The 25838-nt window shown below is 40.7% G+C and overlaps 2 long non-coding RNA genes across 2 annotated transcripts; one reads left to right on the top strand and one right to left on the bottom strand.

Annotated features, from left to right (window-relative positions):
* Positions 1-1263: 1263 nt before the first annotated feature.
* LOC122652907 lies at positions 1264-14171 on the top strand. The gene is made up of 3 exons (XR_006331669.1): positions 1264-1274; positions 6756-6759; positions 14090-14171. It is a non-coding gene; the product is annotated as an uncharacterized LOC122652907 (long non-coding RNA).
* Positions 13325-25838, bottom strand: LOC122652908. The gene is made up of 3 exons (XR_006331670.1): positions 25827-25838; positions 22320-22323; positions 13325-13487 (listed from the first exon to the last, which is right to left on the bottom strand). It is a non-coding gene; the product is annotated as an uncharacterized LOC122652908 (long non-coding RNA).

The following is a 25838-nucleotide window of genomic DNA, read 5'->3' as shown; positions in this document are numbered from 1 at the left end:
AAGAGATATTACTGATTTAATGAAGATAGGTCTTTTTGTCAAAAAATCTATGTTTCCCAAATCCGAGTTTAAGCAATACCTTGAAGTTGATTTCATCATTACCTTACTCATAGGACCCCATTAAAGTGATTCTGAACTAGGAAGAAGTAGAACAACACCATTGAAGTATTGATTTGAGGTCACCTATAGAAACCCTAGTCGCTTCATACAAGGTGTGTAGATCTTCAACCATTATACTTGAAATTTATTTTGAAACATTGTTTTAAATCTGGAATTTAATTTTAGATTGAGATTTACCATGCCAAAAACATATTTCATTCATGCTTTTTAATCAATTAAAATTTTCACACATGATTGATTACAAGGAATGATGATTTTCTTATGATTTAATTTATATATGTGTGTGCAAAAATTTTAATAATGTCATGTTTATAGACTAATGAATCCAACCCTTTATTTTTTATAGTATGAGGAAGGTCTATGAATGATTCTTCATGATTATAACCTAATGCAAGATGTTTATGAATGATGCATAAAAATCTGATTTTGTTTAGCGTTTATCCTTTAATTTTCATTTATGTTATTGTTGGATAAGTGATTGCAAAGATTTTGCCCAATCTTCTCTATTATTGTTCTTCACTTTATGCATTGATATGATGATGAGAGTTACAGTTTTCATACTTTATTTTCATTCTTTTCAATAGCATGTGTTAGGGTGGAATTGAAGAGTCATGACCCCTAAGTTCCGAATTTGAGTGTATAGCTTTAAATTATAAGCAAACCCTTGATTGTTATTTTGTTATTTATCTTATCAGCATTGGTGAATATGTTGGGATAAGGATAAGTTGACGGATTTTTGAGCTATGGGCTTATCTTTATTGGAACTACATGGACTATTAGAAAGAGGAAGATGATAAAAAACTATCCAGGAGGGCATTGCTGGTAAAACCTTCGGGGGCTTTGACTCTGTCTGGGGTAAGTTTGGTCACTAGTTTTTTCATTAGTTTCTTGATGTTGAGAGGGGACAGTGGTGTTGTAGTTGATCATAACTGGAGTTCATATATCGCTATCATAAGGGCCTTGACCAGTATATGGTAACTAGTTCACACTAGTCTATCAGGGAGTGATGTGTTTGTTATTTTACATTTTTTTGATGCATCTTTTGTTGATTGTTGCCATATATACTTTTCATTACGGTAGTGGTGATAAGCAAATATGGTTATGATCAATTTGTTTTGTTTTGTTTTGGATCTATATATATATATATAGATATTGTATGTCTGTACATTTTGTATTACTTGTGCATGTTTTCACACATGTATAGTTGTTGTGGATTTACTTACTAAGCTTTTCCCGAAGCTTACCCTCACCACTTTTCAGATAAATAACTGTATGAATGCGAACCTAGATGTGAGGATGTACTAGAGGAGAAGGTCCAAGAGAACAAAGCGTTTCGATTAGAAGAGAACAACTACTATTAGAAACTTTACACTTTCTTTCAATTTTAGAAGAACTTATAACTTGTCTGAATTTAATTTAATTTTGGAGATTATAACTGTCAAACCCTACCCCTGACTGACTGGAATCTTGACAGAAGGACAGGAACCCCTGACATGGAATCCAAGCACACTGTGGAGTATCACCCCAGTGATTGAAGTTGATAAAGAAACCCTGAGGATGTCCTCCTATATACCTGTCAGAAGATGGATTACTGATCCTTGCAGTTGGACAACCCACAGCATAATGTACTACCTGGACTCCAGGTATTCTCTCTCCTCTCCATAAATATGGGTCCTACCCCTAAAAATAGGTGTATAAGGCCTTGGGTGACATGTGGGTGCAAGGCCCTGACCCTAGGTCAAACCCCTGTGCAAGCCCACAGAGAAACAACCTTGTTGTAATCGTTGGGCGATGCACTGGGTGATGTAGACATCACCCAGAGACATCGTCCAAAGTGGGAAAATGTAATATTTTAATGATTTAATCTATGGGGACCACCCATATTGGACATGGGCACCCTCCATAGGTTGAGGGGAGTCTGAGGGACCACCTCATACCTTTGGATCCCTGTCACCTGAGTGCCCAGAATGGCAGAGAATCAGGTAAAAAAATGCATTTTTAAAAGAGGCTTAGGCAGCCAAACAGGCCTCAGTGGGAAGCTGTCCTATAAATAGGGGTGCCTTAGCTCATTTTAGAGCTCTTGGTACTATTGAAATCGTGGGGAGAAGGAGAAGAAAGAAAAGAGAGAAAAGAGAAGAAGAAGAAAAGAAAGAGAAGGAGAAGAAGAAGGAAGGAGAAGGAAGAGTTGTTCTCCCCTCCAAGCGCGAGCTCCAGCTGTTTCCATAGACCAGTTCAGGTATAAAAACCATGTCTCTACCTGTTGCCTTGCTGGTTTACTGCTGCTCTCTTTGGATCTCTGCTGTTTAGATAGATTTCTAGCCATTGGCAGCCCAGAACAGTTGGGGGTTGCCAAGGATCATCTCAGATCCAACATGCAAACATGATGCATGAAGGGTCTGAGCATTTTATGGTGTTTTTCATGACTGTTTTACATCTGAGACCGAAATCCAGCTGATGTCAAGTGTGTTTTTGGAGTGAGAATCTTATAAGGGGTATAGTTGGAAGTTAAGATAAGACTATTAGGAATTACAAATTTTGCCACTCCAACATTGTGCACTATATGTTGGGACTATGGAGCCTTGAATCTCATTTGAGAGTTCAACATTGTAGATATTGGAAAGAGTGTTAAAGAAGGATTTTAAAGTTGGAAAAATATTTCTTATGGAGCTTTGATGAATGTCTAGATGTCACACCCCAAACCACCCCCTGGGAGGATTAGGCAGGTGACCCGAATTGCACGACAGTAATCCGCCAAATCCCACGGATGTAGAATCAGTTACTCCATTCACAGACACACACATCCATCATAGTACATAATATAAAACTCAGAGTGCTGCGGAAAGCTATATTTAGATTGAAATATTTTAAAAAGAATAGCAGTAATATAGGAAAAGAAAATATATACAGTACTTTGTTTGTTCATTCCCTCTCTCACTCCCACAGAAAGAGTAGTACCTATCTCTACCATATACAACCCTTAAACAAAAGAAATATATACAGGGCAGGATAACCCGAGCCCCAAAAAGAAAGAAAGCTGAAAAGTAAAGCGGGGAAAAACTCTGATAAAAATAAAAGGAGTCCCCAAGACAAAAAGAGTCATCATCAACACCCTTCACGGGTCATCCTCAGCCGTCACAGAAAACACTCGCACCATCGGTACGACCTCCATCCGGGTCCATACCAATACAATCATAACTACCATAGCTCACCTCCGAGTAATAAGTCTTCTCACCACAATAACATCCACCTGTAGGATCATCTAACAAAAAGACATATATAACAGAGTGTGAGCTCCACCGAACTCGTGAATGAAATATGTCTCCATGCATGCACATGCAATCACAACCATATGAGTCCTACAGGAGGTGCAGTTCATTTTATTTAATTAGCCACCTAATATCACAACTAAGGCAGGTTAGTGCTACTACAATCCCTAATACATGTATCCCTGGTGCCAGCTTTTAACCCCTTCCTGCGATACACCCATTGAGTTGTCGGAGAGGACCAGTCAGCTCCCGCATCAGTCACCAAGGTCAGCCCGACTAGCCCTCTGGGACTAACCTGTGAAGCATCCATCCTTTTTCTCATATCACATTTCTTTTCTGGCTTATAGCCCATAATTACCTTTTTGGTGCAATAACATTTCTTTCTTTTCTTTTCTTTTCTTTTTCTCTTTCATATGGTTACTCTCACAGACATCCAACACCTTCACCCCTATTGGCAAGGGTGCATAGCATGGGTGATGAAACTCTAGCCCAATGCATCTATATGGCATCATATGAGTCGAGTGGTGTCAACCGCATCCCATTTTACAGGCTACCATAGGCCTCATTTCCAAGCCGGCTACGGCATCTAGACTAACAATTCACATACAGCATGCAATGTTCATTCATAGATTCTAGTAGTCAACATATATCATTGTTTCAGATTTCAAGATTTATGAAATAAATAAACAGCACAATATTATTATGTTATAATTCATTTCAGCATATTAGTTATGTTACATTTACATACACAGTGATATTTTACTCACCTTGGTCTAGTCCTACTGGTTCAGTTGTTGGTTCAGTTCCGGCAAGGGTCTGGCTGTGCACCTCGAGCATGGGATCAATTCTTAATTTATTAAATCAAAAATGTGTTAATTAATATTCAAAGCTGTTTTGGATAACCTAGTATTGGTCTAGGCTCACTGGTCTGACTCAATGTTTAGTCTGGTGTTACTTGGAATTCTCCAGGTCTTGTACTAGGCTTTCGGGTCCATGTCCTGGTGCATCATCCAGAGATGTGGAATAGGTTCTGATTTGGTATATGGTAGTATAATTAGTTTTACATGGTCAAGATAGTCATACAAAATAGTTCCCAGATCAGCAGTTCAACTGGACCATCCCTGGCATGGTTACCAAGCCCTGTAGGGCCCACTTGGGTACCCAAGGTATGGATATCATCAAACAGATGTGAGGAGGGGTATTTTAATCATTTATCACCTCCACACACTGTATATAGCCCATTGGTGAAGGCCCACAAAGATTGGATAGCATTACAGCCCAAAATTAATCTCTGGGCGATTCATTGGGTGATTGGACCATTCGCCCAGTGCATCGCCTAGAGCCTATTTGAGACAAAAATAGGCCTAGTTTCTTGGATTTTGCTGCATGGGAAGCCATGGGGTCAATCTGGAATGCATGTGGGATGATTATGGGCCACATTTGGAGTGGAATGCAATGGTCCCAATGGTTCTTGGCTTGGTTCTCTCATTTGGAAACCAGGAGCTGTCCAGACAGCTCAGAGAACAGTAGCCTACGCTGTGTTCTAGCTCAGAGCCACGGCTTGGGCTGCATACAAGGGTAGTTTTACGTATGAATCCATGGTAGGGATCTGTTCCTACATATATCCAAGCAAGGATCAACTTGCATGTAAGGATCCATGCCCAGACTGCCTGTTCTGGGTGCAACTGGGCAGTGCAGTCTGGCACAGAGACTGATTTCAATCTTAGTAGTAAAACAACAATGGAATCATGCTTTTAATGCTCAGATGTTACATGCAACAGGTTTGCATGTGAGATCTGAGGCATCCCAAGGCAGCCCCCCAAGTGTTCTGGGCTTTACTTAGCCAGAAACACCATCTCAAAGCTGGGATCCATAGAGATATTTAGAGGGTAGCAGCTCAGAGTGCTAAGGTTCATTACCTGAGATGGATTTGCTACAAGGATAGGGGCTGGATGCAGCAGTGTAGTAATCCTCCTCCCTTTCCTCTTCTTCTCCTTCTCTCCTTCGTTTCTCTGTTTCTTTCCTCTCTTTTCTCTCCACGATTTGAATAGTAGCAGGAACTCTATTTTGGGCTGGGGCCTGCCTATTTATAGGCCTACCATGTTTAAGGCCTGTTTGGCTACCAGCCCCTTTTTCTAAAATGCATTTTTCTACTAAATTCTAAGCCATTCTGGCAGCTCAGGTGGGGTCCACATGGTACCAGGGGTAGGTAATGGTTCCTAAAATTCCCATCTACCCCTAGAGGGTGTCCATGGTCTATATGGATGGTCCCCACAAGTCTAGAGTCCAAAATACCCAATTCAGCCACTCTGGGCGATTCTCTGGGTGATTAGGCCAATCGCCCAATGCATCACCCAGAGAATACAACAATGCTGTATAAGCTCTGTGCTTCCACAGGTGCTTGGCCCAGGGCTTGGGCTTTGCACCAATAACTTACCCAAGGTTTAATACACATCTGTTCAGGTGTGGGCCCCACATGTATGGATAGGAGAGAAAAGACCTTGGGTTCATGCAGTACATCATGCTGTGGGCAGTGCAGCTGCATGGGTTTGCAATCCATCTTCTGGCAGGTGTGTAGGAGGACATCCTTGAAGGTTCAACCACTGGAGTAATGCTTCACAGTGTGTTTGGGTGTCTGGTCCGAGGTCCTTGTCCTTCAACTAAAATTCCAGTCAGCCAGGGGCAGGCTTGACATTTTTCCCCACCTTAAAAAAATTTCATCCTCGAAATTGGCTTACCTTATAGCTCAAATAGTTGAGGATACTTCTCTTGCATTTCTTCTTCGCGTTCCCACGATGCTTCCTCTATGGGATAATTTCCCCACCGAACCTTGACGAATCCGGCGGTGCGATTATGAAGGTTATGTTCCTTTCTTCCAATATCTCCGTTGGCTGTTCTTCACAGGTCATATCAGCATCCAGTTGCTCGGGTTCAGCTGAGAGTACATGTACCGGGTTGTTGATGTACTTCCTTAGCATTGACACATGAAAAACATCATGAACGCCTTGCAAGGATGGCGGTAATGCCAGTTGATATGCTATAGGTCCCACTCTGTTGAGGACTTCGTAAGGACCAATAAATCTTGGGTTTAGTTTGCCTTTCTTGTTGAAGCGTAGCAATCTCTTCGTTGGAGATACTCGGAGGAATACCTTCTCTCCGACCCCAAATTCTATGTTCTTCCTCCGATTGTCGACATAACTCTTTTGTCTTATTGGGCCGCTTTAATCTTTTCTCTAATTATATTCACTTTCTCACAAGTTGCCTGAATCATTTCGAGCCCAAGATACTTCCGTTCTCCGACTTCGTCCTAATACAACGGGGTCCGGCACTTCCGACCATAAAGATCTTTATATGGTGCCATGTCAATAGTAGAGTAGTAGCTGTTATTGTATGCAAATTCCACCAAGGGTATGTGGGCATCCCAACTGTCGTTCATTTCTAATATACAGGCTCAGAGCATATGCTCCAGAGTCTGGATTGTTCTTTCAGACTATCCATTTATCTAAGGATGGAAAGCCATGCTGAGGTTTAGTTGAGATCCCAGTGCCTTCTACAGACTCTTCCAAAATCTTAAGGTGAATCAATGATCCCTGTCGGATACAATGCTGATAGGTACACCATGTAAGCAGACTATATTCTCGATGTATAGTTGGGTGAGCTTTTCCATCATATAGTTCTGATGGGAATGAAGTGAGTCGCTTTCATTAGCCCATCCACAATCACCCAGATTGCATTCATCCCTTTCCTGGTGTTGGGTAGATTGGTTACAAAATCCATGGTAATTCTTTCCCATTTCCATTCGGGGACAGGAGTGGCTGCAATAATCCATACGTTCGGTGTCTTTCTGCCTTTATTTACTGATAGGTGAGGTATTCAGACATATATATTGCTATGGTTTGCTTCATCCCAATCCACCAATAGTACTTCTTCAGATCCTTATACATCTTTGTGCTTCCGAGGTGGATTGAATAGGGTGAATTATGTGCCTCCTTAAGAATTCGGTCCTGCACCTCATAGTCATTAGGCATGCACAATATATCTCTGAACTTTAATGCCCCGTCTTGGGCCAGTGAGAAGTTTGGGTCCCTGTGGACTCCATGCTGCACTTCCCAGATTATCTTGGCTAGATCGGGATCATTGGGCTGCTTTTCAATAATTTCATTCTAGATTGATGGTTGTATATCCATAGCTGCTAGCTGCATAGCCATTCCTTCGATCATAAGTTCTAGGTCAAACTTCTGAGCTTCTTCTATCAGTTGCTCGCTTACAACCAAGGAAGCGAGAGATGCTGTTACACCCGCACCCGAAATATACCTAAATACCTCGGGTTAAATTAGACTTTTACCAAAGGGTAATGCCATGGTGACAATAGTCAACACCTATCACCTTGAACTTAAATTACCATTATAAGTGTCCCCTTGAAGCCTTGGAAATACGGGTCGAAGCCCAATAACTTTCCTCGAGGTTTGGGCCCTGATAGCAGCAATGGAGTCACGAATGGACTCACTCGACTGGTTCTACTCGTGGATCCGCCCATGCTGTTACTTGCCCTTTTGATTTGTTTTCCTGTGGGATCCACATCTCCGTGTCCTGGACACCCTGACTAGATTCTCGGACCAGATGGACTCCCACCCTTACCTTTCTTTGGTTGTTTGGGCCATAAGAATGGGCCCACAAGACTTAACTTAAAAATAAATAATGAGTTTTCTATCCTTGCTTAGACCAATATGACTTATAAGGCTTAGGGTAGACCCAAACATGTCCTAACTAGATGGACTTAATAGGTTATAATCTGGGCCAAACAAGCCCTAAGGCCTAATTAAACCCAAAGGACTATGTTGAGTTTTAGGGGCACCTAAACAAACAAGACCTAAGGCCCCTATTGATCTTTAAAAGATAAGATAAAGCCTCATGTTCTCTTATCTCTTCCCCTCCAAGCAAACCGTGGAGGAGAAGAGACAAGGAAGAAGAAGGAAGAAGGTAGGAAGAGGAATGAGAGGGGAAGGGAAGAAGATGGAAGGCAAGCCAAGAAGGCTGGCTGCCCCACATCTCCTCCTCTTGTTGTCCAGAAAAGGCTTGAAGAAAAGAAGAAAAAGGAGAGATGAAAAGCAAGGGAAGGAGGAAGAGGAGGTGGATCTTCAAGGCTGGATAGGGCTGGAATTGGAGCTCCACTCACCAAGGTCTGACCTAAATCTTGGTACAACCCTCTTTTCCATTTCTCATTCTTGATTGAAGTAGATTCCTTGAGCTTGAGCTAACCTAGGGTTCCATTTGGGACTCCAGGTGAAGCTCAACCCTAAATGGAGCTTAATGGTGATGAGAAAACCCTAGTTAAATGTATAAGATCCCCTGAGGGAATGATTTGTCCGACAGAAAAAGGGTTAAACTCCCTTTCTTCAACTTTCATTTAATTCATTATTAAGATATACCTATCTTTATTTCACGCTAAGCCAGGAAATTCATAAATGATAGAAAGTTTCTTTTCTCTTTTTTTTTATTGATTCAAAAAAAAGGATAATATATAATATTATGTAGAACTTGTAAATCTGGGATTGGATCAACAAGTAAAGTAATCCAATTTTTTTTCTATTTTCTATAAGATAAGAATTTATCGGTTCGGGGGGCGGAATATTACTACCGAAATTGCATTGTACATCTAGAATAGACCTAAGAAGACATGATCCCAGGCGGATACTTGACATGTCCCCCCTCTTCCAGGTCCGTCACAGGGGAAACAAAAACCAAGAGGGATCTAGATAATAGGAAAGTTTTGCCAACCGAATTTGAATATTCTATTCCGATGAACTGGCTCTTACCAGAATTATATATGGATATTCTAATGAAGAGCAGCTGACCCCCCTTTTTTTTTTAGTTCTTTTCCTCTTCAAAGAGGAAGTCGTTCTGTTATTACGTAGATACATACTTTCTACGGGAGGCAACATAGACATTGTGCTTGTCCAATGAGGTACTACGCATAATAAGATCGCGCATTAGACGCCTAGGGAGTATGTTCGCAAGAATGAAACTCAAAGGAATTGATGGGGGCCCACACAATCGGTGGAGCATGTGGTTTAATTCAATGCAAAGCGAAGAACCTTACCAGGGCTTGACATGCCGCGAATCATCTTGAAAGAGAGGGGGCCATCAAGAGCACGGACATAGGTGGTGCATGGCTGTCGTCAGCTCGTGCCGTAAGGTGTTGGGTTAAGTCCCGCAATGAGCGCAACCCTCGTGTTTAGTTGCCACCGTTGAGTTTGGAACCCTGAACAGACTACCGGTGATAAGCCGGAGTGGAAGAAGGGAGGACATTCTCGAACAAGGAAAAGGATCCAATGACTTTGAAAGAATTGAACGAGGAGCCGTATGAGGTGAAAATCTCATGTACAGTTCTGTAGAGTGACAGTAAGGGTGACTTATCTGTCAACTTTTCCACTATCAACCCCAAAAAACCAAACTTTGCCTTACGTAGTCAGTATGATTGATTGATTCATGGATCCTAGTCAAGTTTGCATAGGCTCGAGTACAATCCCAAAATTAGGTGTACAGCCTAAATAAATTTAGAATCGTTTTTTTAATTCAAAAAAGAAAAACCTTTTTTTTTTTCTACAATGTTTAAAAATGCCAGTATTTTATATATATATATATATTTTTTGTCTTCTTTATGAAAACTATCTTTAATCTAAAAAACTATAATCTATAAAAGTTGATTGATTATCCTAGTGAGTTTTATGGGCCCACTGGGCCAGAAGCTTCTCAAGCTCAAGCATTTACATTTCTAGTTAGAGACCAACATCTTGGGGCTAATGTGGGATCCGCTCATGGACCTACTGGTTTAGGTAAATATCTAATGCGTTCCCCGACCGGAGAGGTCATTTTTGGAGGAGAAACTATGCGTTTTTATTGGCAACTTCTTCTCAACTTTTTTCGCTGTAAAGGAATACCATATTCTGGATTATAGATTCAAAATTCTCTCATCTCTTGAACCTATTCGGTATTTCCCTGATCAAAAAATGAAATGACCCCTCCCCCGAATTCCTTGGGGTTGTGAGACACATTCAAATTCAATAAAAGTCTCGAAAATGAAAACAAAGAAAACAAAATTGGAGGGAGGGGTCAAACTTCTTGAATGAAAAAAATGAAAAAATTATGACAAAAATAAAAATGTATATGTATAATAATATAAATTTTTTTGAAATTTGAAAATATTAATTAAAAGAAAAATCCGTAGTCAATCCTATTTCCGATAGGAGCAGTTGACAATTGAATCCCATTTTTTCCATTATTTTCGTATCCGTAATAGTGCGAAAAGAAGGCCCGCTCCAAGTTGTTCAGGAATAGTGGCGTTGAGTTTCTCGACCCTTTGCCTTAGGATTAGTCAGTTCTATCTCCTTGCCCCTGAGAAATAAAGAAATACTTTCTGCTCGAGCTCCATCATGTCCTATTTACAACCCAACAAAGTAGGGGTTGTAGTGGAGCAGAACAAACTATGTCGAGCCAAAAGCATCATTATTCCTTTAGAAAAGGGCCTTTCGATACAATCAAATAGATTGCCATCGCCACCACTTTGTGGAAAATCGTTAGGTATGAATATGTTAGATACCTGTGACTCGATTAGTGAAATAGTATCTCTCTCCCACCCTTTTGTTGAAGGTCGTTCGAGCTTTTCCTGGGAGTATGGCATGGGTTACTTCAGTGCCGTAGCACCTAGTACTCGGACATTGGCTTGAGGCATTTTCTATACCCCTTCTTACCCTAAAAAAGCAAATGCGTTCCACTTATTGAACAGGGTTCTATGGTCGGTCCGTGACCCCTAGATGCCGAAGGCGTCCTTGGGGTGATCTCGTAGTTCCTACGGGGTGGAGACGATGGGGTCGGTCCATGGATTTTCCTTCCTTTTGCCGCATTTCGCTGAAGAAATCAATTATAGACACTAATACAATTAGATCCTCTCTTCATAGACAAACTTGGGATTTGAGATCCCAGGTAAGATCGGTTCAGGATCATGGGATCCTTCAAGAATCGAAGTCGATTTGCTTTATAAAAAGAAGATATCAATGAACTTCTATGAAATGGTTTCACGAGATTCAACTAATTGTCTCGATCTTCCCTCATTTAATGAATATTATTGGTAACTTGTACAGTTCACACCCTTTGGCTCTACCCATGAATTATCCAGTAATTAGGTCTTTTCACAATGAGATCTACCTATACAGTAACGGCATTGATAGATTCGCCCTGTGAAATAAGAAGTTCTGGTCCTGGAGGTATAATATCAACTACTTGGTGTCCATCCGATGTATCTGCTATGGTTATTTCATATCCCCCCTTTTCTTTCCGTACTTGCTTTTACTGCTATATTGGGAGTTACTCCACGTATTGCTTGACGTAAAACAGATAGTGGATTTGTTTTTGTCTTTTGTTGAATCTTTTTCACGGCTCGATAGATAATTTGATAAGCCAATGATTTTTTTCCGTGTTTCAGAATACGGTTAACCAACATGTTAACTAATCGATTGGATCGATAAACCTTTTGAATCTTATTAACCAAAGAGATCCGACTTTGTGCTATGGTTAGCTCAGTGCCAATCAAGAATTCCCAAGGAATTCCAAGAATTCTTGTTATACGTTTGTTCCACAACAAGCACCAGCTTGACTTGGGGGGGTGGTGATTTAGAAGCAGTAGGCGGCAAAGCCGCTTTGTTACCTATTCCATTAGGAACTGCAGATTTTTTGGTACATCATATTCATGCATTTATGATCCATGTGACGGTATTAATACTACTAAAAGGTGTTCTATTTGCTCGTAGCTCCCGTTTGATACCCGATAAAGCAAATCTTGGTTTTCGTTTCCCCTGTGAGGTCTATTGATTGAAATCAATCGTTTATTTTTGGATGCGTTGACATTCCCTTTTTTTTCATTTTAGTTATTGACATGCCAAGGGGGTGAAGAGGATTAGAGATACAATACATTATCTTTGACTAATCCCTTTCCCTTTTTTTTATTTTTTCAGTTTTAGGGAGGAGGAAAGAGAAAGAATAAAAAAGCATTCAACCTCATTGAAACTTGGGTTCAAACTCGATAGAGGGAGAACATTTCAGCGTAAAGGCAGACGTATATGGAACACCCATAAAACGAAGCAGTTTTTGTCCACCAAAACGATCTTTGGGCTTCGATTACCAAGGAATAGAGACTTTACAAATAAAGCCCGAGGATTGGCACTCCATTGCTGTCATTTCATATGCATATGGTTACAATTATCTACGTTCTCAATGTGCCTATGATGTAGCACCAGGCAGACCGTTAGCTAGTGTATATCATCTTACGAGAATACAGTATGGTGTGGATCAACCAGACATCTCTATTTTTCCCCCGAGGGATCTTTAGAATTACCACTACTTAGCTTTCAATTCGCCTCAAAGCTTGATCGAATTCCTCCATCGCTACTCTAACTGCCTGAACCAACGTTTCTTTCTTTTGCTCATCTCATTCGAATCCCGGATAACGACTGAGCCATGCTCGATTCTCTTCCCCTGCCTCCGGCAGTCGTCCATAATAGTCCGCCCTCCAGCCCCCTCCTCCTTAAGTTCTTTAAGCCCCTGTAGATTGGCGCTACAACTAGCTCTTTGAAGCCAGCAAACGGTGCACCCTTACTATTCTTAAGTAAATAGAATAGCTCGAAAGCCCCTAACCTGCAAACGGAGGGTGGTCTACGATCACAAAGAAAAGGCCTTACTATTACTTACTCATAGGGGGGTGCGTTAGCCCTTAAAAGGTTTAGAGTTGGGGCTTTCTTCGCCCTGGTCTCCGACCACCCCTGTAGTTTTCTTTGATTCTAAAGATGTGGAGATGCATATCAGTGCTGAAGTACCAATTCCCATAACTCATTCATGTTGTTCTTCATTCCTGGTACTCGGACATTGGTTCGAGGCATTTTCTCTACCCCTTCTTACCCTAAAAAAGCAAGGTCACCTTGCGTCCTTGAACCGATAACCATCTTTCGGACTTATCTGTCAATTTTTCCACTATCACCCCCAAAAAACCAAACTCTGCCTTATGTAAAGTTGCCAGAGTACGATTAACCTCTGGATTTGAAATCACTGCTGTGAAATGCCACTCGAACCCAGAGTTAGTTGGTTCTCCCCGAAATGCGTTGAGGCACAGCCGTTAACTGGACATCTAGGGTAAAGCACTATTTTGGTGCGGGCCGCGAGAGCGGTACCAAATCGAGGCAAACTCTGAATACTAGATATGACCCTCCCAAAAAAGGGGTCCCTCGTGCTACTTTGAAATCCGATGGTGTTTTTCATAGTAGTCCAAGGGGTTGGTTTACTGTTGGGCATGTTTCTTTTGCTTTGCTCTTCTTTTTCGAACACATTTGGCATGGTGCTAGAACCCTGTTCAGAGATGTTTTTGCCAACAACACGACAACTTTGTTAGAAATTACTCCTTTCCTTATCGGGATCGGGACTAACAAGAATGGTTGGGACAACAAACATCCATCTCGTTCATACTTTGGATACCTGTATAACCATCAGGTAGTTACAAGTGAGATGGATGTGTAACTAACCTCTAAAACTAAGCCAAGCCCCGCCGATTGAAGGGTAACAGAAGGTAACCGGTTAGCGAGCGGTGTCGGTAGATGAAACAGTGCCTTTGTCATCAATTATAACCCAAAAAGAACCAGATTCCGTACCTTTGGGAGATATTTAGTTATTTTCTTTCCTATCTCCCCTCTATCTATTTTCTTTAATTATTCACTAGAGCAATTATGATCTGGACGTCAATCCGGGGCTAGTGTTTGGATCTATTATGCCAAGACAATATTAGGGCTGTCCCCTTCATTCTATGCTGACCCCGGCCCGAGCTGGCTTTTTGGGAAGCCCGTTCCCACAGCTCTTAGTGGTATTGGGATCATTTGTCCTATATGTGCAAATAAAAATCGGGCAGACCTTTATAGGGGGGACGGAGCTACGATCGATTAGGAGCGATTTATGAGAAATAGGGGGCATGCTTTAATAAATAGGGACACCAAGTACATGTATCTTTACCGATCAACCAATTTCTAGATGCTGGAGTAGATCCTAAAGAAATCTCACTTCCTCATGAATTTATCTTGAATCGGGATCTTTTGGCTCAACTTTATCCCAGTTTTGCTGAGGGAGAAACCCCATTTTTCACCTTAAATTGGTTCATCAATAGACTTCAGGGAAAATCCATTTTTGACTCTACGCTAGTGATTCTACTATATTATATAGTCATAATAGTTATAACAGTTATAGTCCTTTATTTTGGATTTTTATTATATTTATATATAGACTTTTTTTTTATAAAATTGATTATTATATTAGTTATTAATAACATAAAACATAACGGAGTTATTCTTTCATATTCATAGAGATAGGGGACATAATTTACATGGATATAGTAAGCCTCGCTTGGGCTGCTTTAATGGTAGTCTTTACATTTTTTCTTTCGCTCGTAGTATGAGGAAGTAGGAACCAGTAACTATTGTATTTATATTGTAGTGATTGCGAATTCATAAAGGATTCTTAGATTTTGATCTCCATTTGTGTTTCCTTAATAACATAAACTGTTGATCAATTTTATGATGAGTACGATTTTACCCACCCCAGCTCCCCCGAATAGTCCAATTTTTTCAACCTTATGCGAGCTGAACAGCGTACTATAGAAGGATCTATAACAGGCTCTGACGACTCTGGTGAAGAGGATGGGGGCAACTTTGAAGACGTGACTGAGGCACAACTGTCGTAACTGAAGTATCTTCAACCTGAGGAGCGCAGCAACCATCGAGTGGAAGGTCAGTGTGTAGCTTTTTTAGCTTTTTACGAAAAGCAGTGTTGTTTTCTATCCTGTTTGACGAAAGGAATTGATTGAAAATCTATCTTTTTGAAAAAAGTAGAAGAAAAATGATACAAAAAGGCATTAATAGTTTTCTATTCTATTAGTATTAGAATTAGATAGTAGAATTCAAATTGAATTATAAATAAATAATATAAATAAAAATAATAATAAAATAAATAATAGATAAAAAAATAAATAATAAAATAACTTAACTTTAACTCTTAACTAGTGTAGGTTCTATTAGTTATTAGTATAGAAATATCGAAAAGATTTGCACGATGGCTCATCTACAATCATCCATAAACTGGATTGATTCTTTATTTTATTTCTTTTGACTTTGGAAGAATTGATAGATACTATGGGGGGAAAAAAAGAGAAGAAGAAAAAGAAGAAGAAGAAGAAGAAGAAGTGGAGGAAGAACTTGAGATCCCATCTTTGATTTGAAGGTAGGGGCTCCACTCTCTCTTCCATTATTTTTTTTATTTTTTCTATGGCTGATTTGTTTAATCTATTCTATTACCCAATATTAATTCTTGATAGTTCCTTTAGGAATCTAAGGAAATTGAGCTAAATCACTCTATGGGGAGCTTGATGCTCATCTCTAAGACCACTATTGACTTTCTAATTAATCCTCACTTGAATCTAGGAACTATAATGGTAAACCCTAGATTTGGGTCTTTTTGGATGATTTGTTCATTGAACCCAACAAATCCCTTGATAAGAGTATGATATTATGAACCTAGATGGCTTAGTGACCTCTTTCCCCAAGCCCTTATAGCTTAAAACCCAAGTGAAATCAAGTTGGGAGGCTTAAACCTTAGAAATTCAGATTCAACAGAGGTGGACTCAGAGGTGGACTCAGACCCGAACCCATATTAAAGTGCCTGCACCTATGTTGTTTCCAGGTGGACCCAAAGGTGGACTCAGACCAGAACCCATATTAAAGTGCCCGTACCTATTCTGTTTCTAGGTGGACTCAGAGGTTGACTCAGGCCAGAATCCATAATAAAAGTCCACACCTATACTGTTTCCAGGTGGACCCAGAGGTGGACTCAGGCCAGAATCCATAATAAGAGTCCACACCTATGCTATTTTTAGGTGGAGCCAGAGGTGGACTCAGACCAGAATCCACCCAAGAGTCCAGTTCAGGCTTTTGGGCATTTTACCCCGGTTGGACCCAAGCACTGTGCCTCCACATAAATGGGCTAAAATACCACTTCGAGTTAGGTAACATGTTCTGTCTTCTATTCTGGGAGATTAATCCATGTTTAGTAAAATGGTATAACTCCTGGGTGATCTGAAATGTACATACAAAATTCTTCATTTTTCCTTTAAATTCTTGTAACTACTGTTAAACCTAAAGGTGATTCTAAACCTAATCCAACCTAACCCTAAGGCTACCCTAGGATCCCACCAACACTCAAACATATCCTGCCATTGTTGCTGAACCCTTGGTTTTAAACCACCAAACCCTACCCTTGGACCAATGGAGCTAAATCCTTATATGATCATGGATCCATGAGGTAAACCTAGGTTCTAGTGACCCTAGGGAGACCTAAGACACCCCCTCCATGACCCTGAGTGCAATGTGAACTCCAGGTTTCAAGCTGGAGGAAAAACCCTCAGAAATCTCAGAAAAGAATTCTGACGGACGCACAAATGGATTCATCGTCATGGTTCTGTCCATCAGTCTGTCCAGTATAATCCCAGTGACTGGACCTAAATGGATGAAAGAACGGATTTACTCTATTGCCTCCACCCGTGGGTCCATTTCCTCTCTGAAATGTCTCAGGGATCGAATGGATGCAGGGATGGATTAAGATGCGCATCCATCCGTGGATCAGCTCACTCTCAGAAATGTCTCAAAAATCGAACGGATGCAAGAATGGATCCAAGTAGAAGTTCCGTTCGTGGATCTACCCTTCGTGTTTTGACCTTTTGGCCTGAACGGAGTCAGGGACTAACTCACCCTGTTGCTTTCGTCTGTGAGTCCACCCATGCTATCTTGGTTAAAACTTAGTTTTAACTTTGGGGGCATAATATGGGACCACTCTATACATCTTTTGATGATTGCTTTTGTATTTTTAGGCTACCCAACACGATGGATAGCTGGTGGACTGGTGAGATTCATGTCAACCATGCCGGGTGACACCCGAGTTCAGTGAGTGGGTTTGGGGTGATTTTGTTGGGCTTGAATATGCATATTAAGCAACCATTATCATGCTATTATATAAAATATAAGCATTGTGCGCATTGCATTCTTTATCTCAAATGTGAACTGCTATGAATGTGATGTGATATTAGTTTCACCTTGTATCAGGTTACGATGCTGGGTGTACTGGTACCGGAGCCCCAATTTTAATTATAAAATTGATTGATGTTCATCCAGATCTGTATGCGCCATGCCATGCTGGTACCCGGGTACTAGATGGAATGAGACGTTGATGCACCCAGAATACCTCTCAGGATGATAGGACTTGCATATGGTATATCTGTGGCTAGGATTCTTGTTCCCCTATGCTACGACCCTTGCCAAGGGGTTTATGTGTTGGATAGTCTGAGCACCTGTTGCTTGTGGAGGTGGGAGAGGCCAAGTCAGGGGTAGTGATGGCTATCAGGGTCTGCCACTGGGTGGTCTAATGGCTTCTACTGGCGTAAGCTCCCGTGTGATAATTGAGGTTTCACTAGGGCAATAAGTTAAGTGACCCTCAGTGTCTCCCGAGCTATCATAGTAGCGTACACTTGACTTATAGAATTTGTGTGCTAGGCAAAAAATGAATATAACATTAGCATGCATCATAATTGCTTAAAATTGCGTGTTTGTGTGCATGTGCATTCCCCTTTGCTCTCTCACTAGCTTGTGGAGCTAACCCTATTGCGCAACCCCTTTTTAGTTGATATGCAGGTAATCTCTTGATGAGCACTGTTGGATGAGAATCAAGTGCAGCCGGTGGCTATGACTTGGATGTTGATGTACACTAAGAATGGTGCCCTAGTGGCGTGATTTATTATTTAATTCCTGTATTCATTCCATACATGTATAAACTTTATGTTTAATTCTAAGGAGAGAAATGAATGGTCACAAATATTGAAATCGTACTATGTGTTATTATTAGAGAACCGATGCTCTATATTCACATGATTTAAATAAATTTCACTTCCGCTAACTCTGTAATTGGAACGATTCATTCTATTGGGTACATTCCTTGTTGTTATCATGATTTGATGACAAGGTGGACTATGGCTCGGGACACTGTATCTGTGATCTTGGTAGGTATTGGGATGACACTGGTTATCCCATTCACCTCCTTTGTTGTAAAATATCTTTAATCAGGATGGGGGAGTGACAGAGTGGTATCAGAGCAATGATGCTCTGCACCGACCACAGTCTAGCGTAACCTCTTGGTTTATTCTCCATAATTAGGTTCTAAGTTAAAAGCCTCAAGAACATAAATAAGTGTGTGTAGACATAGGAGAAGACTGATTGTGGTGAAATGAGAACTTAGAAGATAATAGAAAAACATTGAACTTAGGAGTTGAAACATAGGCTGTTAAGTGATAACCGTGTCAATGTTTTGTTGGGTCTTGAGTGAGTAATAGATGGGAAATTACGTATGATAATTCACAATAATCAATGATAAATCAAATACAACCAACCCATAATTTTCCAAAGATAATCTACATGAGAGGAACAAGTCATTATATAAACATATATATATAGTTCCCAAACTAACTGATCAAAAAAAAAAAGAGAGACAAAAGCAAAGAAAACTAAAAGAAAAGTTCCAACAACATCTGATCCAAAGATAAGAAGAGAAAAATCTGATTCAAAACAACTTCAAATTTTCTAGGAGGGAGAGATGGACTAATCCTCCGCGCCATCGCCACCACCACAGTCGAGGAAGGTGTTGATGTCGCTCAATCCTTTCTCTATGCCCTTGAGACGCTGATCCTGAGAAGAGAACTATTTCTTGACATCATCAAAGCCTTCTATCATCCTCAGGTTCAATCGTCTAATGGCCAACAGAATATCACTCCCACCTCCCTCTCGAGCACCAGAAGTCCCTGCAGCAAATGGATCGGATCCTATGAACTCAATGTCATCATCATCATCCTCATCATCGATCTCTCTGGGTCCTCTACCCTCCCCATATCTGACCTATTCCCCAGAACTGTCATAATCGTAGTACAACCCCATTCTCTATATGGCATTGAACCCAAAAGGCCCCTTAGAACTGGTTTCCTTGGGCTCATGGTCGAGGTCTATCCCAAAGAACAGAAAGACCCGGGTAAGCAGTCTACCATATGGAAAAGTGTTCTTGCGGGTAGAATTTATCACCGCATGGACCATATGCTGGATGATCACATATGGTAGACAGTTGTGCTAGCCAGTGTACAGGGAGTATGCTACTGTTGTTGACTTCAAAGGAGCCTGAGTGTTGTGTGCCTTGGAAGGAGCCAAATTGGTCTTGGCTATAAATGTAAGAACCCGCTAAGAAGGAGGAAACCTTGAAAGATCTTCATTTTCATCATAATTATTGTTGGTGAGTGTCCTAAACAATTCTTGATTGTCTACTGGGGACAAACACCTGTTGGGATCACTGCTAGGGGCATCTAGAAGAATCCCCAACTCCACCTCATTAAAAGCAATGGTGACCCCCTTCACAAAAGTAGTCAACTTGACGCCATCATCGTCCTCCTTGATCAACACCAGATTGGAATAGAATTCTCTGACCAATGTGGGATAGTAGAAGTCCGGATGAGTCAGCATACTACTCCATTTCAGTTTGTTGAATCTGGCGCCCACCTTGTAAGCCAATAGCTCTTCCACCACCATATTCCTCTCCACCAAGATTTTTCTGTTGTGGAGGTGCTCTCAGAAGATCCCCTCGGTCTTTGTCGAGATGAACCTCCCCACATTATAGGCTGTAAGAGCCGCTGTCACTATGGCAAGTTCTCTCTTCTTTTTGGAGCCATGAGTATTATCCTACACACAAGACACCACCCAAGAAAACAACAATAGTAAGCCAAATTGAATCAATTGAGATATGAATGGCAAATAAAGTTATAGAAGCAAAATGCATATGTGATATGGAAATTGTTGGGTGAAAGGATCACACAATGAGAAAATAGGACATGGATACCATTGGAGATATGATTAAATTAAGGGAAAAGAGAAGAGTTATATATACATACAAAAAATCCATATGAAATCCCTAGGGCATGGATGTGAAGGGATGAGATCAATATGAACAACATAAGCTTTTGCTACCCTACACCCCAATCTATACCAAAAAACAAGTGATTGAATGAAATACCCCAACAAGAGACAAGGAATTATTTATCATGGAGAAAAAGGGGAAGAATTTTAAAGATTTCACTAACAATCACATAAATAAGGAAATATGCTTGAGGATATGTCAATGGAATGATTTTCTATGAAATTTTAGGGCATATAAAGAGTTAGGCCTTTGAAGAGTTTTCTCAAAGTATTGAAGATTTGAGAATTTTTACCCCAACCAAAACCTAGAAATAATCCAACTAATTCAACTAGGCACGGCAAACATGACAAACAATCTCTAAAATTCTTGTAAAGACTTTGGAATTCAATAAAAGATATAATACATATAAGAAACCACTAACATAGTACCATTGATCGATTAGGGCTTGATTCAACCCCAAAAAACCCTAGTCTCAATCGATTTTGGCATGATTTTGATGTGTACATGGCTAGGGAAATGCAACCAAAGGTGAGATGTTTATCCCTAATCCATGTGAAAGAAAAGGAAGATGAAGAGACACCACCACAAACCCTACAAATGGAAAGGAAGAGAGAAAGGAAAGGAGAAATGGGGAGAGAACCATACCTTGAGAAAGTGAGAGATGAACTTTAGGGCTTGGATTTGCCAAACATTTCCAAGAAGGAGCAAGGAATGCTTGAACGGAAGTTCCTTGGAGAGCTTTTTCTCCTACGGTTGTGTCCCTCTCTTTTGGAGCCAAAATGAGTTTGAAAACTCGTGACTCTGTTTTTATAAAATTCTGCGAACGGACGCACGAACAGATCCACTTATTGTGATTCTGTCTGTGAATCCACTCAGCACAAAATTATAAAATTTCATTCTTAAAGCTGCGTGGAACAACGAACGAATCCACTCTCGTGAGTCTGTCTGAAGATCCGATCGCCTCAGTATTTTTATAAAACCTAGTCTTCTGAGAACGGATGAACGAAAGGATTCACATTCCACATCCTCCCTGCCTATTTTGCGATGGAGCCACGAACGGACTCATAGCAATGATTTCGCCCATGAGTCCATCCATTTTCTTTTTGGATTTTGAGCTAGATTTTTGAGACCTTTTGGTCACACCTCTATGTGATGATTATGTGCCTATACCCTAGTTTTAATACCCATGTTGTTTGGCCCATTAGTGATTATTGCTTGATCTAATTGTAAGCTATGATGTCTAACTATTAGGGCCTATGCCAGTTGGGCCAGACAATAAGAAATGGCAGACATTAGTACACGCTGTGACTCCCCCCTTATGTGAGAAGAGGAGAGTTACCCTTGAAGATGAAAATCCTTAAACCCCGCGAATGATTGAACTAAGAGGAATTAGTAGGACCAAACCTATGTGGTGTAGAAACCTTTGATGAGATAAATAGGATGCAAATTCATAGCCAGACAAGAGGAAAAGAAGTGATAGGCTGATTTTGAATAGTGTAGCTTGAGTGATCAATAGAGACCTTGTCTAATTAAAGGTCATTTGTAACACCTCACAGATTAATGACAACCCTATGTGGAATTTTACTTGGTCCATCCAAACCTTGTTTAGGCTCATAGATGGAGTCTCAGGTCGTGTTTAGATTTCCAAAATGACCTAGCATACCATACCTAAGAACTTCTTGTTCTTATGGATTTACCTAGGTGACAGCTACATCCTTAGGGATATAAATATAATTATTGAACTTATACTTATGTGCATGAATTTAAAATAAAATAAAATAAATACATCCCTTGAATCTTGATGTGTGGCTAGACTAATTTCTCTAACACTACAAATGTGACCTTGACCTTACTATGCTAACTAGTTTGAACCCCGACCTTAGTTAAGTTAATCATGGATTAATAGACAATAAATTTGACGATGACCAGATAGGCTAAAAATTAAGACCTGCTTAAAAGGGATGACTTGGACCAAACTAATAGAAGGTTGTTGGGTTCTTGAAAGAGGACCATTGTAGACTTTCTCCGATAGGTTGACCGGGTTATAAATTATAAGGCTGCGAAATCTGAAACTGAAGGATGTAACAAGACCTTCTCCAACAACAGATATGAAAGGGGTAATGGGTCACCAAATGCGTCCCCTCCGTACTGGGAGTGAACAATAAGAGATTCTATCAATATTTCAAATCATTCTAAAGTTGGGTTAGGTAATGAGATAACCCGAAGTGAAAGCATTCAAATATGAACCCTAATATTGGGGACTAGACAAGTTAAGTCCTGTAACTTAAGGATGATAGAGTGTAATACTGACCTGATCTAGAAGATCTAAGGAACCTTCTGTTCCTTGTGGCTTAACTTAGTATTGAGGCCCTATTTCCCTTGGGATATTGTAACCATCGACTCTTAACCCAATTGAGCCCAAGGTTACTGTGAACCACACCCCCCTATGGTAATGTGACTCTATAAGGAAGAGAAATTCTAGAACCAGGCTTGTTATGCCATGTAGACACTGCTCCATCTTGACCGGACCCTGACTTAGTCCATGTAATGGATGACTTGAGGTACTATTACTAATAGTCCTCACCCGTTCAGGCATTGGATGCGTCAAATTTTAGGGATGGAATTTTTATAAAGTTAGGGGAATGTTACACCCGCACCCGAAATATACCCAAATACCCCGGGTTAAATTAGACTTTTACCAAAGGGTAATGCCATGGTGACAATAGTCAACACCTATGACCTTGAATTTAAATTACCATTATAAGTGTCCCCTCGAAGCCCTGGAAGTACTGGTCGAAGCCCCACAACTTTCCTCGAGGTTTGAGCCCTAATAGCAACAACGGAGTCACGAACGGACTTACTCGACTGGTTCTGCTTGTGGATCCTACCCTTACCTTTCTTTGGTTGTTTGGGCCATAAGAGTGGCCCCACAAGACTTAACTTAAAAATAAATAATGAGTTTTCTATCCTAGCTTAGACCAAACAGACCTTAAAGACCAATATGACTTATAAGGCTTAGGGTAGACCCAAACATGTCCTAACTAGATGGACTTAATAGGTTATAACCTGGGCCAAACAAGCCCTAAGGCCTTATTAAACCCAAAGGACTATATTGAGTTTTAGGGGCGCCTAAACAAACAAGACCTAAGGCCCCTATTGATCTTTAAAAGATAAGATAAAGCCTCATATTCTCTTATCTCTTCCCCTCTAAGAAAACCATGGAGGAGAAGAGACAAGGAAGAAGAAGGAAGAAGGTAGGAAGAGGAATGAGAGGGGAAGGGAAAAAGATGGAAGGCATGCCAAGAAGGCTGGCTGCCCCACATCTCCTCCTCTTGTTGTCTGGACAAGGCTTGAAGAAAAGAAGAAAAAGGAGAGATGGAAAGGAAGGGAAGGAGGAAGAGGAGGTAGATCTTCAAGGCTGGCTAGGGCTGGAATTGGAGCTCCACTCACCAAGGTATGACGTAAATCTTGGTACAACCCTCTTTTCCATTTCTCATTCTTGATTGAATAGATTCCTTGAGCTTGAGCTAACCTAGGGTTCCATTTAGGACTCAAGGTGAAGCTTAGCCCTAAATGGAGCTCAATGGTGATGAGCAAACCCTAGTTAAGGTTTCCATAAGCTGCCTTGCAGCCATTGTTGCTGAACCCTTGATTTTAAACCACCAAACCCTACCCTTGGACCAAATGGAGCTAAATTCTCATATGATCATGGATCCATGAGGTAAACCTAGGTTCTAGTGACCCTAGGGAGACCTAAGACACCCCCTCCATGACCCTGAGTGCAATGTGAACTCTAGGTTTCAAGCTGGAGGGAAAACCCTAAGAAATCTCAAAAAAGAATTCCGACGGACGCATGAACGGATTCACCATCATGGTTCCATCTGTCAGTCCATCTAGTATAATCCCAGTGACTGGACCTGAACGGATGAAGGAATGGATTTACTCTATTGCTTCCACCCATGGGTCCGTTTCCTCTCGAGAATGTCTTAGGGATCGAACGGATGTAGGGATGGATTAAGATGGCGCATCCGTCCATGGATCCGCTCGCTCTCAGGAATGTCTCAGAAATCGAATGAATGCAGGAATGGATCCAAGTAGAAGTTCTGTCCGTGGACCCGGCCTTCGTGTTTTGACCTTTTGGCTTGAACGGAGTCAGGGATGGACTTACCCTATTGCTTCCATCCGTGAGTCCGCCCGTAATGTCTTGGTTGAAACTTAGTTTTAACTTTGGGGGCATAATAAGGGACCCCTCTATATATCTTTTGATGATTGCTTTTATATTTTTAGGCTACCCAACTCGATGGATAGCTGGTGCACCGGTGAGATTCATGTCATCCACGCCCGGTGACACCTAAGTTCTGCGAGTGGTTTTTGGGTGATTTTGTTGGACTTGAATATACATATTAAGCAACCATTATCATGCTATTATATAAAATATAAGCATTGTGCGCATTGCATTCTTTATCTCAAATGTGAACTGCTATGAATGTGATGTGATATTAGTCTCACCTTATATCGGGTGTACCGATACTGGAGCCCAAATTTTAATTTTGAAATTGATTGATTGTCATCTTGATCTGTATGCACCGTGTTGTGCTGGTACCCGGGTACTAGATAGAATGAGACGTTGAAGCACCAGGAATACCTCTCGGGACGATAGGACTTGCATATAGTATATATGTGGCTAGGATTCTTATTCCCTTATGCTACGACCCTTGCCAATAGGGGTTTATATGTTGGATAGTCTAAGCACCTGTTGCCTGTGGAGGTGGGAGAGGCCAGGTAAGGGGTAGTGATGGCTATCGAGGTCTGCCACTGGATGGTCTAATGGCTTTTACCAACGTAGGCTCACGTGTGATAATTGAGGTTTCATTGCGGCGATAAGTTAAGTGACCCTCAGTGTTTTCTGAGTTATCACAGTAACATACACTTGACTTATAGAATTTGTGTGCTAGGAGGAAAATATATCTAACATTAGCATGCATCAGAGTTGCTTGAAATTGTGTGTTTGTGTGTATGAGCGCCGTTGGATGTGAATCAAGTGGAGCCGGTGGCTGTGACTTGGATGTCGATGTACACCCAAGAATGGTGCCTTAGTGGCATGATTTATTATTTAATTCCTGTATTCATTCCATACATGTATAAACTTTATGTTTAATTATAAGGAGAGAAATGAATGGTTATAAATATTGAAATTGTACTATGTGTTATTATTAGAGAACCGATGCTCTATATTCACATGATTTAAATAAATTTCACTTCCGCTAACTCTGTAATTGGAATGATTTATTCCATTGGGTACGTTCCTTGCTGTTATCATGATTTGATGATAGGGTGGATTGTGGCTCGGGACACTATATCTGTGAT

Source organism: Telopea speciosissima, chromosome 2, assembly GCF_018873765.1.
Source record: "Telopea speciosissima isolate NSW1024214 ecotype Mountain lineage chromosome 2, Tspe_v1, whole genome shotgun sequence".
NCBI lineage: Eukaryota > Viridiplantae > Streptophyta > Magnoliopsida > Proteales > Proteaceae > Telopea > Telopea speciosissima.
This window is presented reverse-complemented; position numbering and strand designations above follow the sequence as displayed.